Genomic DNA, 18,137 nt, shown 5'->3' with positions numbered 1-18,137 from the left:
GGGTCCAGGATGACTGTTTGCTCGAGCCTCGTTTCCTTGACCCTGAAAGGGGATAATAACACCCACCTCTAGGTAAATGTCTTAGTCGACTCTGGTGGCTATAAAAGATTACCAGAGACTGAGGGGCTTATAAACAACAGATATTTCTTTCTCACAGTTCTGGAGGCTGGAAGTCCAAGGTCAAGGCACCAGCAGATTCAGCATCCACTTCCTTGGTCACAGGTGGCTGTCTTCTCGCTGTGTCCTCCCATGAGAAGGGGCGAGGGAGCTCTCCCTCCAGGGTCCCTTGTATAAGGGCGCTAATCCCATTCACGAGAGCTCCACCATCAAGCCTGATCACCTCCCAAAGGCCCCACCTCCTAATAACAACAAAGGGGGGTTAGGATTTCGACTATGACTTTGGGAGGGGACACAAACATTCAGTCTACAGCAGGGAGGATTAAATGGGATTAGTGCGTGAAAAGCTCTTACGAGCACAATGCTTGGCACAGAAGAAGCTCGGAAATGGTAGCAGTTGCTGTCGTAACAGAAGAGGTGAAGGCACATGGCCCACTCTGCGGCAGGCACCCTGGAAAGAACATTGACCTGGAATCAGGAGATCTTAACACTGCTGTTCCTTGCCAGCAAGGGACTTAACTTCTCTGATCATAGTGGCTTCCTCCCTCCCTCCCTCCTTCCCTTCCTTCCTTCCTCCATCCTTCCCTCCCTTCATGGAGATTTATTGAGCGTCCATCATGGACTTTTCACTTTTTTACACGCTGGGATTCCTGCACCTAAGCTTGCCTCAGCCTATAGCATATGCTCAATAAATATTTGACAAACAGTACAATGAATGCATCATTGAAGCAATGCTTGCTCTGAAGCTGGGCTTCTCAACTCTGGCTGCATGTCAGAATCACCCAGGGAGCTTCTCACAATATCTGTGCCCGGGGCCTACCCAGGCTAAGCGAACTGGCCTCTCCGGGTGAGAGGCTGAGAACCACCCTTCTAACGGAAGCAGCAGAAGGCAAAGCACCTGTTGGAAGGGCAGCCAGCCTACAGGGCAGAGACCAGGGAGGCTGTAGCCCCTGCAGCTCTTGGTGCCCTTTTCCCTCTCCTAGGGCCATGGCACTTGTCTTGGTGTCCAGGATAACTGGATCATGTAGGGTCAGGTGCTGAGGCCCTTGCTTTCTCTTGCAAGCCAGTTTTATCAAGAAGTCAGGTCAAAGTGGCAAGGGAGGAGATGGGAGGCTGAGAATAAATTCTAACATCTGTTTAGGGCTTCACTCTTACTGAATATTAATATACAAACCCACCTGGATGGCAGGGCACTCTGGGAGAATTATTGTGCCCATTTAGCAGATAGGGAACCGAAGTCCAAGTCATCATGTGATTGCACTGAGGTCACCCGATTAGGAAGGGGCAGAATCAAGATTCAAACCCAGAGCTTCTGCTTTCCAGTCCAGGGCTCTTTGTACCTGAATGCAGATGTACAAGTTTCTTAAGGTGAGAGGGAAGGAGGCCAGATTCAAACTCAATCCTTAGGACTCCTCCAAAGCCTGTTCAAATGAGAGACAAATCAATTCCTGGCCCTCTCAGAGTTTAAAACCAGTTGCTTACCCATCACCTTAGTGCACAAACCAAGACAGTCTGGGAGCGAGTTTTGAACAAGGGACTATGCCGCTGGGTGCTGCAGGAGTTTAGAAAAGTGCAGTGTGGTCTGGGGAAGTCAGGGAAGGCTACCTGGAGGAGGGGGACTAAGCGGAATGTTGATCAATAAACAGGATTCAGGGGAGACGGAAGATTGGGAGGAGGCCTTAAAAGTGAGGGGACGTATGAACACAGGGATACATTTTAAGAAAGATTTCTGTGTACATTATCCATTATCTAGTAACAGGTCACTCCTAAACCTAATGACTCAAAATAACTCGCATTTATTAGGGCTCAGGATTTCATGGGTCATCTTGGTGGTTCTGCTGTCTTGGGTCAGTCTCTGCTGACCTCACATGCTGGGTTCCTGTGTGGTCAGCTGGTGTGTCGGCAGTGGGGGGCGGTGACTGGTGGTCCAGGATGACCTCACTCATGTCTGGCCACTGGCCAGGGTGATGGAGGTGAACGGACCACATAACTCCATCCACCAGGCTGGCCCTGGCCTGTCCGCTTTGCAACTGGCTAGGGGGACAGGACAGAAACACCTAGGCTCTTGAAGCTGAAACTTAGAATGGGTGCACTGTCACCCCAGCTCATTCTAGTGGTCAAACTGAGTCACAAGGCAAGCCCAATTCAAGTGATCTTGATTGGGAGAGATTCCACCTCTTGGTAGGAAGAGATGCAAAGTCAGACGCAAGGTGGAGTGGATAGAGGGAAGGGAATAATTGTGGCTATTTTTGCAGACCATCCTCCCTCCCTCCCTCTGTTTCTACTCCTTCCCTATCTCCATGAGTCTTTATTGGCACCCATCCTGGGCCCACTGCGTGAGATGCTAGAAGGGCAGAAATCAGGGAGACTTAGACGGTCCCTGCCCACTGGGGCTTGCACCCTACGGGGGCGAGACAGCTACTGATCACACTCAAATGTGTGTTACACACTACGGCAAGCGCTATTTAAACAATAAGTTCTCAGCCACCATGCAACAGCTTGGTAGTTCTTCCATAAGTTAAACATAGAGTTTCTGCGTGACCCAGTGATTCCGCCAGGAGGATCCACCTCAAAGAACTGAGAACAGGTGCTCAGATGAAGACTTGCGCTCAAATGTTCCTTGCAGCTCTAGACACATCAACCAAAAGGTGGAAACAGCCCAAATGTCCATCACTGATGGATGGATGAACAAAAAGCCGTATATCCACACAATGGAATGCTCTTCAGCCGAAAGGGGGGAATGAACACTGATCCAGGATCCAACCTGGGTGAACCCTGACCACGCTGAGCTGAGGGAGAGAAGCAGGAGTCACACATCATGTGATTCCATAGAAGTGATTCCATAGAAATGAAATGTCCAGGAGATTGAACCCCTAGAGACGGGTAGCAGATTCGTGGTTTCACGGGCTGGGAAAGGTGGGAACAGGGAGAGACTGCTCGAGGGAATGGGTTTTCTTCTTAGGGTGATGAATGTTCTGGAACTGGATGGTGGGGGTGGTGCCCGACAAGGTGGATGTACTAACAACCACTGGACCGGACGCTGTGAAATGGTTAAAATGGTGGATTTTATGTTCCGTGAATGTTACCTCATACACACGTAAGTTCAATGAGCTGGTGAGCTCAGTGCTAGCGATCTGATCCGGCTGGGGCATCAGGAGGCTCCCTGGAAATGTGATGCTGGGATTGAGACTCTGAGAGCGTTGAGATGGGGCTCCGAGGACCACTGTTGTCACTTGCGCCCAGCGGGAGCCCAGCCTCAGCAGATGTCAGCTCACGACTGCTCAGCAAGCCAGGAACGGGTCCCTTTTGTCTCAGAAGGGCCACGTTTAGCCACGCGACTGTCAGGCTACTGTCACTCCCTGCCTCTCAGGCCACTCTGTGTTTTCGGGTGTTCAGATGCTGCCCTGAATGTCTGAATGCAGGCCTCTCTTCCCTGGGTGCCTTCCTCTGAGCACAGCAAGGCCCCTGACAGCCTCCGGAGCCTGGAGTCCCAGCTGCTGGGTGTCGAGGGGCTGGTGCCCGCCTTCCCCTCCTCTCTCCACGGCCAGCGCCCCTTCCCTTTCAGAGGAAGGATGAGGAGGTTTGGGGCCACCTCGTGCTGGCCCCCCCATCGGGTGTGGACTCTCACCCCCGCCAGTCTCCAGCTCTTGGTGGGCCCTGGACATCGTCTCCCCTTCCATCCAGGTTTCCTGTCTCCCTGTAGCTTGGCACAGTAGCTGGTGATGCAGGCTGCCTGCCAGGTGGGTATCTGCGTGGCCTCCTTGGTCCCCAGGGTGTGGCCCAAGCCCTGCTGCTTTGGAATCACACCATCAAGTCATGAGAGCCGGGCAGGAAGAGCTGCCAGCCCTTCTCTGGGCATCCGCCTGCTCGCCAGCTCTGTCCTGGGCCCGCGGCTCTGTATCTGTGGCTCTTGCCACATTCAAGAGGCTGAGAGTTGTGCTGAGTTCTTCCTGGCCCCTACCTTCCAGACACACAGAGCCCTAAAGGCTCCCTGCTGCATCCCTGATCTGGCCAAGGGGGCTCACCCTGGGCCTGGAGGAGGAGAGGCCACCGGTGGTCTTTAAGTCGCCTCTTCGGCACAGATGCCCCTCTGCCTAAGACTGCTTGAAGCAGCAGCCTGTTATCATTTCCACTGAGGACCACTGATGACCACTGACCCGGGGTTAATGGGGAAGGGTCCATCCAAGATGCTGATTTGCATACGGATACGTGTTAATGCCGAGATGCATGACGGCTGCCGTCGTGTCCCTAGGCCCAGCCCCCGCTGGGCTGCCCCCTGATACAAATGGAGACAGAAACTGTTTCCATCTCAGCCCCCAGGGAAAGGGCTGCATTTCCCAGAGAGTGGCCTGCAAGAGGGATGCCTCTTTTCTCAGGGCTCGCCTCCCCACCCACCTCCTTCCCCTCTTTCTTCCCAGCAGCCTGGAGACCCTCACCCTTTTAAAGAGTTCTCTCTCCAGAAGGTTCTTTTGTATTCCAGAGAGCACTGTCAAAATTGAGACTCTTAGTGCCATCAAACGTGCCTAGGGCAGAGCGGCCCTGGTGGCCTCCAGTGCACCGGAGGGGGACTGTGGCATCGGGGTGGGTGCCAGGGCCTTCAGGCTCTGCATCTTCCTTCGGCGTTTCCTAAACCTGCCGTTTGTGTTTTATGACAAAAGCAGTCTTAAGGACCGCAAGAAGCAATGAGAAACTGTAAGAAATTATAGTCATATTCTCTGAAAATATTTTAAAATTGCACGTCATTACTGTGAAAGAGACTTTGACTCTCTACATGGTAATATCTTGCATGATCATTCCAATGAGAAGACGAAACAAGAAAATCCATTCATGGACCACTTCTTGGCCGTGTGCACCAAGGCGTCTGCAGATCCAGGTGTGAACAGCATCTCCCTCCCTTGCTGGGTCCTCATAGCACAGATGTGAAATGGCGTAACTATCCCTTTGCAGGGTCCAGTAAACTGAGGTCCAGAGAGGTCATGGGATTTGGCTGCAGGAAGCGATGCAGATGCAAAGGCAGGGAGAGCTCAGCCTGTTCACCTGCCCACAAGGTGTGCAGGGCTGTCCTTTGGAGTCACGCTTCCACATGTGAGTCTTGCAGGGTTTGAAGTTGATTTTCAGCAAATTCCATCTCTCTTTTATAGGCCTTTCACTTCTTTTCTGATGGTTTTACTCTCCCTCTCTCCCTCCCCAGAACCATCCTCTGGTACCTGAAGGAAGGGGAGTAAGAAGGAAATTAGCATTCGTTTCACCCTGAAAGGCATTTCACATTCATTATTTCATTGGTTCCTCACTAGAGCCTTCTGAGGCTGGTGTTATTCCCACGTAGAGTGGAGGAAATGGATACTCAAGGGGTGAAATAACTGGCCCAAGGTCATTCAAAGTATAATGGGCGGAGCCAGAATTCATATCCGGGGCTGCCGACTCCAAAGTCCTCTTCTCTGTAACATCGAGTTGGAGGTTCTAAGGATCTGCCAGGGACTCCCTGGGGCAGAAAGGTGGAGAAACTACTCTATCCAAGACACTCCTTCATTGACTTTTTCTTCCCCTTTGTGTTGTGTGAAAAATTCATGTTTGCCCTCACGAGGAAAAGTAAGGAGGACTTTGAGAAACCAGGTAAATGTCACTCAAGAAACAGAGTTGGCCTCCTAGATTCACAAAGCACGGAGGAAAGGAAATCTAACTTAGGGCCTCAAAGAGAATCATTTGTGGTCAGGCACAAAGGAGAGAGATGTGAAGTCATAGTCTAGCCCAGAGATACAGGGGCCAGGGGCTTTCAGAGGAAAGAAATCAGCCAGAAGCCAAGGAGGAAAAAAGGATGGAGTCTCTCTGTCCTGCAGCCCGTCCTCCAGATGTGACTGTGTTTTCATCGTGTCCATTCTCAGGGGAGCATTTATCTTTGTCCCTACGCCGTGCTTCAAACCAGGCATCCTTGTCATGTGGTCATTGTAGAATGCACCAAATACATCTTTGAGTAATTTAATTAAATAATATTGACACAACCATAATGGATTCACATGGCATTTGTTTTTAATGTTCTTTCACATACAAAATGTCACTTAGTCTTGACAGCAGACTATGGAGATACTGAGGACTAGAATGACGAACTCCATCTTGTCCTTGAAGAACCAGAGTCTAGTGGGGCTGCAGAAATGACATGGAATAAAAGGACATTCACAGGCCTACTGGGTTCTTGAGGCCATGTTTTTGCCACCCGCCAGGTTGCCTTTTGATCTCGTGTTTCATGATGCCTTCACGTGTATCCTGTCACTTTACTCTCCCCATAGTCCTGTGTGTTAGATATGTTTTACGTCTGTTCATTTTACGAATACAGAAAACTGACACATAAAAGAAGGAGATGACTTGCCCAAAGTTCCATGGTGGAGCCGAGGCCCAAATTCATGTCTACTGACATGCAACCTCTTGCTTTTTCTACTACTACATCGCTGACTTCCTACTTGCAGTTGAGGTTGATGGGGTGGGTGTGTCTTGATGAGGGGGTGAGAAGGAATGGTAGAGAAGATGATCTTTTAGATGATGCTGCAAACAGCCCAGGTGTACTTTGTCCAGGCCTTTATCACGGTGGGTAAGAGAACTCTTCAAATCACTTGAGTCAACTTTCCAAAAACGCTCCTGCACCTCAAAGGGTAGCTCATTCGGGAGGGCCTGAAGGGAGGGAGGGTTTGGCTGTGGAGTAAAACGAAGGGAAGAGCTTCTGGGTTGTTCATTGTGCCAGCCTTGATGGTTAGGTTGAGATTACGGCTCAGGGGATAAGAGTCCATTTATCTGGTGCGTTCCCACAATCTAATTGGAAAAGTGGAATTACCACTTAAGACCGATGGTAACAGAACGTCTTTAAGCTATGAAGCTAAAATGAACTGTGAAGTTACACGCAGGAGCGCCTCGTTTTGACTGCGGCAAGAGGTTTTATTTGAAATTAGAAAATGAAAATGACCGATCAATGCAGTAAGAATAGAATGAATGGCATTTCAATTGCGCTATGGGAAAATATAACTCAGAATCAAGATGCCTTATTTACCTTCTTTCTAGTTCCATCTCCTTCCACTTAACGGCAACATATATAAATAGATAATGCATTGGTTAGCAGCTGAGATGCAACCCCCAGCCTCAGGTAAACCCTGCGATTCTAAAGTGGGCTTTGGGGCAGTTTGACAGAAAGCGGAGATCTCTGTGAGCTTGTCTTCCTAAGAGAGGCAAACAAATGAAACCAAAGCCTTGGCCTGTGGTCCTTCTGTAAACCTAGAATGCTGTGGGGTTCTGCTTCTTTAACTAGAAAAGTCAGGTCGTGGTTTTAATTAACAAGCGTAGGCCACAAAGAAAGATCTGTTCTTTCAAAGGAAGTTGTTGAAAGAGCAGTTGTGATCAAAGAAATGGTTCCAACCAGAAAACTGGAATGATGGGGGGACTTATATGATACATTTTAAAATTAGTATTATTGGTGTTGTCAAAAGACTCATAGCTTTTATTTCTTGAGCAATGAGTAGGGGTGACATGATTTTTGAACATGATTGATTTATTCATTCCACAACTATATTTTGAATGCCTGCCGTACGCCATCTGCTGTGGACGTAGTAAACACATCAGGCAAACATGCCCACTTTCATGGAGCTTTTATTTTGGTGGAGGATATACAAATAAGTCGATTTTGTTGAATGTGATGACTGTTGCAGAAAGATAAGTGAGGGAAAAGGGGGTAGGATAACCTGATGAGGCATAGTTTGCATTTTTACAAAGGACCATCAGAGGAGGTGGGAGATGAGCATTTGAGGAGGTGAGGCTCATGGCTGTAGGGGGAATAGCAGACAGAACGGTATGTGCAAAGGGCCAGAGGTGAGCATGTCCTTGTGTCAGGAGAACAGAAAGGAGGTCATCATACTTATTCCTCAGAGGTAATGTTGTTAGTATGTTACCGACGAGGGTTCTTGGCCTCCTTAATCAATAGAAATGGATAAGAGGCCAGACAAGAAATTCAGGCAAGGCTTTATTTGGGCTCCTGCTGCAGCAGGGGGGGGAGTGAGAACAAGTAACAGGCTCCCTTGCTCACGGAGGGGGTTGGTTCCTTATACTATGGGGTCCAGGGGTCGGGCCAGAGGGGTGGCTCAGGTGTTTGGCCCAGCCCTTTCGCGGTGTGAGTGCAGCGGGCACGTGCAGTACCCTGCTTTTGCTTCCGGCTCTTCAGAAGTGGTAGCTGGGTTTTTGGTCTTTTCATATATTGTTTTCTGTCATTTGCACCTATTGTTCATGCACACAGTTATTTTCACTCCCTTATAGTTTCTTCATATTTTATTGCTTGAGGAAACGTTTGTCCTGGGGCAGGCACTGCAGCAAAGGGTCCCAGGTCCTAGGTTCCAGCCTGTATCAGTGTCACAGAGACGGTTGAGGCTTGGGGAGAGGTTGAGGGTCTTGACCATGACTTTAGCTCTTAATCACTGTACACCTGCTTCCACCATCCTAGGGATCCCTTGGGTGCCATGGAAACCCTCTGAGTCAATGTAAGGTTATAAGAGAGGTTGAAAATGTGAAGTCCAAGCCTGTTTTTCTGCTTCCTGAAAACCTCTTGCATCCATCCATTTGTCTCCGGCTCTAGCCCCTCCACCCTGATTCAGGCTGCCTTGTCTCTCTCTTGGATTACTGAAAGAACCTTCTGTTTGTTCTCCTTGCTTCAACTCCTGCTCTCCTCCAACCCCTTCCCCCTGTAGTGATAAGAAAAGTCTTACAGAAATACAAATCTGATTATAGCACTGTCCCCCAACTTAAAATCCTTCAGTCCCCATGGCTTAGATTTGAGTCCTAACATCACCGCTTTCTGTCTTCACACCCTGGGCTCCAGCCCCACTGGCCCCTTCTGCTCCCCAGACACATCATGCATCTTCCTGTTTGCGTCCTTCTTGAGTGCACTTGACCCTGTCTGGAACAGTCCCTTATATTCTACCTGGTTAATCCCCTCTGTATTTCTCAAAGCTCAGATCAAACATCACTTCTTGCTTTCTCTAAGGCCTGATCAGGTCACTGATTCCATGTCACAGTCCCCTGATTTGTCTGCACTCTTCCCTCATGACACTTGCGACATTAATTTTTCTGATTATTTGTTCACTGTTGTAACTCAGCATCTAGAACAGCATCTAGATGCCCAAGAAGAATGAATAAACATGCCACTCTGCTAGACCCTAATGTCCATGGGGGCAGGGATCTCTTGTCTTGTTCACCATAATTCCCCTGTGCCTAGCCCAGTGCTTGGCATCTAGGATATATTCCATAATGACTTCTTAAAGGAATTCACACAGTTTACAAAATATCATTCCCTGGTGTTTTTGTCTGGTCCTGTCTCGGGGAGGCTCCTTATACATAAACAATAATAGATGGACCCCGTTCACAGTTTTCATTCTGTTTGACTTGTGAACTGGTCCAGCTGTGTCCCCACCCTGCTGCCTAGAGGGGCCTGTTGTTTTTCTTTGTTTACCTTGGCTCTTGGAGTCTTAAAAGCAATTTCTTGGGCTCAATTCTAAAAGTTCTGTGAGTCTATTCTATGCAGACCCCAAGCTTTATGATTTCACTTCTCTATCCTCTCTCTGCTTGATCTCCTCAAGAGTATATTGTCTTCTCTAGTGTCGAATATATTTTTATACATTGCCATGAATATATTGTGAAATAGTAAAGGAAATGAATAAATAAAAAAATTGGGTTTCCAGCCATGCTAAGAATCAGATAGAGTAGGTGTATATGTTGGGTTCCAGAAAGGATCCAAGTCACATCCCAGCTCACTCCACCATGGCTCAATTATCCTGACCTGGGGACCCTCTTCAGATTCCCACTCTATTGTCTGCCCAGTTACCTCACCTTGTCTTTCTTTTCTTTTCTTTTCTTTTTTTTTTATTATCATTTTTATGGGTGTATAATTGCTTTACAATGGTGTGTTAGTTTCTGCTTTATAACAAAGTGAATCAGTTATACATATACATATATCCCCATATCTCTTCCCTCTTGCGTCTCCCTCCCCCCCACTCTCCCTATCCCACCCTTCTAGCTGGTCACAAAGCACCGAGTTGATCTCCCTGTGCTATGCCGCTGCTTCCCACTAGCTATCTAGTTTACATTTGGTAGTGTATATCTGTCTATGCCACTCTCTCACTTTGTCCCAGCTTACCCTTCCCCCTCCCAGCGTCCTCAAGTCCATTCTCTAGTAGGTCTGCATTTTTATTCCCATCTTGCCCCTAGGTTCTTCATGATGATTTTTTTTTTTTTTAGATTCCATATATGTGTGTTAGCATACGGTATTTGTTTTTCTCTTTCTGACTTCACCATTTGTGACAGACTCTAGGTCTATCCACCTCACTACAAATAACTCAATTTCGTTTCTTTTTATGACTGAGTAATATTCCATTGTATATATGTGCCACATCTTCTTTATCCATTCATCTGTCGATGGACACTTAGGTTGCTTCCATGTCCTGGCTATTGTAAATAGAGCTGCAGTAAACATTGTGGTGCATGACTCTTTTTGAATTATGGTTTTCTCAGGGTATATGCCCAGTAGTGGGATTGCTGGGTTGTATGGTAGTTCTATTTTTAGTTTTTTAAGGAACCTCCATACTGTTCTCCATAGTGGCTGTAACAATTTACATTCCCACCAACAGTGTATGAGGGTTCCCTTTTCTCCACACCCTCTCCAGCATTTATCGTTTGTAGATTTTTTGATGATGGCCATTCTGACTGCTCACCTTGTCTTTCTGACCAGTCTCTTTCTGGTTTGGGGAACTATCATGAATCCAGCTAGCTCACAGTTTATTGCAATGCCAAAGTCTTGCAAAATTTTTTTTCCCCAGAGCTTGAGCCCAGCTCACTCTCACCTCTGTTCTCCCCATCTCCAATATTTGCTGGGATCTTGCAGAGAATCAGCTGGCCTTGAGAGCTGTGTCTCAGTTTCCCAGGTCTCTGCATTAGGTTTTCATGTTTTGGGGTGGTTGTGTTTAGATGGTTCTCTGCATTTCCTGAGGCACCCAGAAACTCCATGCTTAGGACATATTCTTCTTTTCTATTTAAAGTGCATCTCTTGTGAAAAGCATGCAAGTGGGTCTTAATGTTTCTTAATCCCATCTGAAAAATCTCTGCCTTTTAGTTGGAATACATAGTCAATTTATATTTAATGTAATTTTTGTTGTGGTTGGGTTTAAATCTGTCATCTTTCTGTTCATTTTCTGCTTGTTCCATCTGTTTTCTGTTTCTTTTTGTTTGTTTGTTTGAGTAGTAATTTTCTTAGTATTTGATTTTCTCTCCTACTTTGGCTCTTCATCTATAGCTCTTTGTGTTATTTTAAAAAATGGTTGCTCTAAGACTTGCAATATGCATCTTTAACTTATCAAAATCTGTCATGAATTAATATTATGCCACTTAAAACATACTGTTAGAACCTTATAACAGTAAAGTGTCATTTACCCTTTTAATACTTTGCATTATTGTTGTCATGCATTGTACTTCCTCATATGCTACAAATTACAAATTAACAATATAGTGTTGTTAATTTTGCTTTAGACAATTATCTTTTAAGGAAATTAAGAGACAAGAAAACTTAAAAAAAAGGGTAAAAATTTTTATCATTTCTGGGGTTCTTCTCTCCTTTAGGTAGATTCAAGCTTCCATCTAGTGTAATTTTTCTTTAACATGAAGAAGTCTTGTTAACTTTTCTTAGAGACTCAGGTCTGCTAGTGATGAATTCTCTTGGATTTTGTTTATCTGAATATGTTTTTATTTTGCCTTCATTTTGAAGGATATTTTAGCTGGATTCAGAATTCCAAATAGATCAATTCCATCCACTTTCCCAGCATTTTAAAGATGTTGTTCAATTATATTCTGGTTAGCATTATTTCGGGTGAGGACAGTAGTCACTCTTTGTGGTTCCTCTCTATGTAATGAGTTTTCCCTTTGGCTGCTTTTAAAATTTTCTCTTTATCTTACATTTTCAGCAATTTGATTATGATGTGCCTGGAAGTGTGATTTACTTTTGTTTCTGTTGTCATTGTTTTGGTTTTGTCTGCTTGGAGTTTATTGAACTTCTTAAATTATGGGTTGATAGTTTTAATCAAATTTGGAAACTCTGGGCCATTATACTTTCAAATGTTTTCTTCTACTCCAATCTCTCTTCTCTTTTGGACACTCTAGCTATACTTGTGTTAGATCAGTTCATACTGTTCACAGATCACTTAGGCTCTTATCATTTTTTCCCACCCCTATTTTCTCTTATCAGTTTGAATAGTTTGTATTGCCATTTCTTTAATTTTACTAGTTTTCTTCCTGCATTGTCCAATTTGCTATAAAAGCATCCAGTATATTTTTCAATTCAGATATTTTATATTTCAGTTCAAGAATTTCCATTTACTTCTTTTTTAAAATAGTTTGTTTCTCTACAGAGTTTTCCCATTTATTTCCTCATTATGTTTATTATTTTGTTTAAATATAGTTTACATTTCTTATTTGCTGCTAATTCCAAGATCTCTGTCATACTTGGATCTGTGTCAAATGACTTCTTCTCTTGGCTGTTGGTTCTATTTTTCTGCTTCTTCTCATGTCTAGTGAATTTTGATTTTATGCTGGATATTGCAGCTGTTACATTGATAGAGTCTGGATTTTGTTTTTTCCCTTTAAAGATTGTTGGGTTTTGTTTCAGCTGTCAGTGAATTTATTGATGGATCAGCTTCATCCCTTTGAGGCTTGTTTTTAAACTTTGTTATTGTGGGTCTTGTGTAGACTTTACTTAAGGGCTAGTGTAGCCCAATATCTAAGGTGTGGCCTTTCTGGAGATTCAGCTGAATGCCTGGAGGGTTTATTGAACTCTTTCTACCTTGGCTGTTCAGAGTGTTAATATTTACCAGCACTGTGCAATCTTTAAAATCTCTATTCAGCTTCCAGCTTCCAGTAGCTGTTACCTGCCAGGCCACAGTGGAGTTTTTTCCTGCACATGTACAGCTTAATATCTGGCCAAAGACTTAGAAGGACCTTTACACAGATTCCTGAATTTCCTTTTTGCGTGACATTCCCTCTTCTTTGGTATTCTGCCCCCCAAATTCCAGGGCCCACAACAGCCCTAAACTCTGATCTCTGCTTCCTCCATTCAGCAGCATGATCATATTTCCTTGGGCTGCACCTTCGGTGCTGTGGACCATAAAGTGCCTTCAGGCAGAAAGCCAAAGAAATTGTGGCACTTACCTCAAGTATTTCCTTTCTTTCAGGGATCACAATCTTCTGAAGACTCTTGTGCAATATCTGAAGACAATTGCTTCATATATATTACCCAGTTTTACAGGTGTTTTCAACAAGAGAAATAACCTAGTACCAGTTATTCCATCATGGCCAGAAGTGGAAGTTTTGTCACATCCTCTCTTAACTGTGCCCAAATATTGTAAACCACCTTAAAACACAGTCTTCTTTTTTCATAAGTGAATAGTGATTATTTGCAAATAATAAAGAAGTTGGCCAATATCCTCCTCCTGGTCATGCTTAGGCAGAGGATGGAGAGATGGGATGAGGCAAGATGAATTCGTAGGAAGGTCTATAATATATACTATGAAAGATTTCATGATAGAGATTGTTAGCTGGAATGGGTTATAAGTGTTATATGGGTTAGAAGCGTTAGCACTTATTCTCCACTCTTGATGTTTCCTTCACAGTGGACAGATACCTATTAGAGTAATAATCTTTTTTTAAAAAATAAATTTATTTATTTATTTAGCTGCGTTGGGTCTTTGTTGCTGTGCACGGACTTTCTCTACTTTCGGCGAGCAGGGGCTACTCTTCGTTGCAGTGCGTGGGCTTCTCATTGCGGTGGCTTCTCTTGTTGTGGAGCACAGGCTCTAGGTGCGTGGTCTTCAGTAGTTGTGTCTTGTGGGCTTAGTTGCTCTGTGGCACATGGGATCTTCCGGGACCAGGGCTTGAACCCGTGTCCCCTGCATTGGCAGGTGGATTCTTTATCACTGTGCAACCAGGGAAGTTCCCTAGAGTAATACTCTTGATCTCTCGTCTTATCCCAACTCTTCTTAAGTGGGCAGAATGTGTACCTGATTGGTGAATTTGGGACCAGAAATAGGGAAGTTCAGCTTGATCCTGTCCTCCTGCCCTTCTCTTGGGGATCTGGACCTGGTTTACTCCTCCATGGCTTAATTTATATAGTAACATGCAGGAAGAGAGTAGGAGCTCAATCAATGTTAGAATTAGAAGTTATTATCATTGCTATTATTTTTTACTTTGTTTTATTTTCACTTGCATTTTCTTTCTCCATTCTGAGGGTCCTCTAGAAAACAAAACTTGAGCAATTACCTTAGGTCTGTCTTTCCTTGTTTGTGTATATAATAAGGGGGTGGTCTCCCATGTAAGGAAACTGAAATAGGAAAAGGATGACACTGACGGAACCTTTTGGCCCACCCAGAAATCCCTGAGATTAAATCTGGTCCATTTTTATGTGACATCTGTTTGGAGACACTCAGAGTTGTTGGGATCATCCATTCACATAGTATCCAAAGTGGCAGATATCACTACAACTGCCAATTGATGGCATGAATGCTAATGGAGTAACTGAGGACAGAAATAGAGTTTGAAGTATGGTGGGAGGTGAGGGGAGCCAGGCTAAGGTGGCAAAAACAGCCTCAGAAACTCCACGCTCTGTAGATCAATGACTAAGATCTAGGTTGGAATGATCTCAGAACCCAGCCCTCTACATGGATAATTCTTACCCTTTTGTTTGTCTCCCATATATTCGTAGTTATGGCAAAGAATGAAAAGACACGTGGTGTGAGCTTGAGAGCATGGCTTCTGGAGACAGATTGTCTGGTCTGGTTCCTAGTTTAATCACTTACTGACTGCCTGGCCTTGGAAAAATCTTTTAACCTCACTGTGCCTCAGTTTTATCATCTGTGAAATCCTATTCATAAGGTTGTTGGGAAAATTAAATGAGCTCTAGGATACGAGACAAAATGAGATAATATGTCATAGGTTTAATATTAAGTTACGCTAGCTAACATTTAAGAAGTGTTCCTTATGTGCCAGACTTCATTCTAAGAGCTTTGCACGTAATGACCTGTTAACCTTAGCACATAGAATCCTATGAGATAGTTCACTATTATTAGCTCCATTTTACAGATGAGGAAATAGTTTCCTGTTTAGTGCTGTGGCTGGGACCACAGGTTTGTCTGCTGAAGACCTTTTTCTATTCTCTGGACCATCTCCCAGACCCCACCAGGTGTGTTGTCATATAAAAGGTTGAGAACGACTATCTAGGATAAAACTTCATGCAGCAGAAAGGAAAAAAACAGAGGTCCTGGTGGGGGTAATGGGTTTGTTTTGTATTCTGTTAAGTGGTAGTCAATCAAGTATGGTCAAGAGAAGCTCAGAAAAAAACAAGCCGAAGTTTATTATACTCATAGATCCTAGAGACAGGAGGCACACAGAACCATCCAGAAACACCAGGGATGTCAGGAAGCAGAAGATGGGAGGAAGGGGTACACTTAGATGAGGCCTTCATTGGCAGTTCTGTAAGAAAGGCAAGGCGGGGCGGGGTGGCCAGTTTAGGATTAGCTAGTGTGAATAATTTCAGTGGGCTCAGCCGTAAGGTTGGTCTCTAGTTGGAACCAGGCCCTGGGAAAATTAGGCGGCGGCTATTGCCTCCTGGGGTGTGCAGGCCAGGTAGAGAAGGTAGGGCTCCGGATTGGTCAGTTTGCACAACAAAGGCATCTTCTAGGCTGCATTCTTTGCTATCCCTAAGAATTGGCTAGCCCGGTGAGGGACAGTCTTTCTCCAGCCAGAAAGTTTTGTGTTTCTTTGTTTTCTTTTGTCTTTTTTGCGGTACGCGGGCCTCTCACTGCTGTGGCCTCTCCTGCCGCGGAGCACAGGCTCTGGATGCGCAGGCTCAGTGGCCATGGCTCACGGGCCCAGCCGCTCCACGGAATGTGGGATCCTCCCGGACCGGGGCACGAACCCGCGCCCCCCGCATCGGCAGGCGGACTCTCAACCACTGCGCCACCAGGGAAGCCCCAGAAAGGGTTTTTAAGATGCCAAAACATTATAATATACAGAAAGTCAAGCAATCAGTCAACCAAACAACAGACCTACAATACAGGCTTCTAGACCATGTGCCACTGGCATTGGAGACAGCAGACGGGGTTTCCAGCCTCCTAGCCCATGACCCCTCAGGACCCCCGTCATGCTTGGTAATGGCTGGGTGAGAATTTTTCCTGGTAGCCTCCGGGCAGGGCAGGCAGCGGCAGACTAGGGGAGACAGAACCACGCTGATGTCCCTGAGGGCATCCTGTCTCTGTTGCTAGAGGTGACAGGACAGCTGCCTAGATCACTGGCAGCAGCTGGGAAGAAGGAGCAGAAGAAGGAAGAAGAGAGTTTGCGGAAGGGTCACTGAGGGAGAGAACAGCCCCCGTTACCCGGGATGAATCTGGTCTGAATTGGTCTCAGAGACTCAATCCAATTACAATCTGTTCATAGAATCACAGCTGACACTTGTTTGAACAGTGCCTGGCTTGCGTTTATTTAGCCTTCACCCACACCATCTAACTTTTTTCCTTTTTTATTTTTATTTGAAATTTAATTCTCATATCCCACGATCATTTATTTAAAATATACAATTCAATGGCTTTTAGTACATTCACAGAGTCACTACTTAGTCACAGAATGCAACCATCATCACTGTCAATTTTGAAACATTTTCATCAACCCAAAAAGAAACCCCAAACCCTTTAGCAGTCGTCTCCCCGCCACTCCTTCCCAGCCTTCCAGCTCTAGGCAATCACGAATCTACTTTTAATCTTCTCTCTGTCTCTACATAGTTGCCTATTCTTGACCTTTCATGTAAATGGAACCCTACAATATATGGTCTTTTCTGTCTGGCTGCTTTCACTTAGTATAATGTCTTCAGGGTTCAGACATGTTGTAGCATCACATCATCTAATTTTGATTCTTCAATAAATTTTGGAAATAGGTACAGTAAATACTGTTGTAACTGTTTCCACTTAAAGATGTGAAAAAAGAGCCACTAACTCCAAGTCAGCTTCTGTGCTGAGCTCTCTATAGGGACCATCTCATCCTCACTATGGTGCCAGACATAGGCACCATCTTTTTTCCCATTTAACAGATAAGAAACTGAGGATCAGAGAGTTGGAGCAATTCGCCTGAAATCACACAGCCAGCAAGTGGTTGGGCTGGCATTGGAGCCCAGGCATGTTGGCTCCAGAACTTCAAATGTTAGCCACCAGCACCCACTGCTTCCTGGCCTGAATGCCTTGCCCTGGGGGCATGACTCGTCATTGACCAGGATGGAACTCTGATCCAGATCTCCTGCTTCTAAATCCTATTTTCCTCTCCCTACTCCGTGGACTTTCCACCATCAAGTTGGAATGGCCACTCTTGGTTATGTTATTTAATGTATTTTGGGGAGATACATGTCCTAATTTGAAGAAATCTCAGGAAAAATGTCAAGATCGCATTTCATATAACATCCATTTTTGAGGTATCACCAAGTTCAGAAGACACAGGGAAATGTGAGGGAGGATTACATCCTTCAGCCCAGGAAGGAAAAAAAAAAAAAGAAATGAGCATCAATACTGTTTGCCTTTTTCCTTCTTTTCTATTATTTCTTTCCATGGGTTTCCTATATTAGTATGAGGTGTTTAAATCATCACATTTAACTTCTCTTGCAAATTTATCACACAATGTATTTGCATTTTATGCAAATATTTATGGATCTCTGTATTGCCTGTATTCTAGAGGTGCCCTTGACATAGGGACTTAAGTTCCCAGGAAGATTTGGATACCCAGGCCCAAAGTGACCATTACTCCCTATGTCTAAGATATCAGCTCTTTCCTTCCTTTTCCTTACCTAGACCCAAAGAAAGCACGCATACATAAAAATGGACGAAGATGTTCAGGTGACAATGACGATACTGCATCTGCCCGAGTTCCTTGCATTCGATGTTGGTTCCTCACTCCCTGGCCCGGCCAGATGTCTGCCA

The sequence above is a fragment of the Stenella coeruleoalba genome (genome assembly GCF_951394435.1).
Source record: "Stenella coeruleoalba genome assembly, chromosome: 2".
NCBI classification, from domain to species: domain Eukaryota; kingdom Metazoa; phylum Chordata; class Mammalia; order Artiodactyla; family Delphinidae; genus Stenella; species Stenella coeruleoalba.
This window is presented reverse-complemented; position numbering follows the sequence as displayed.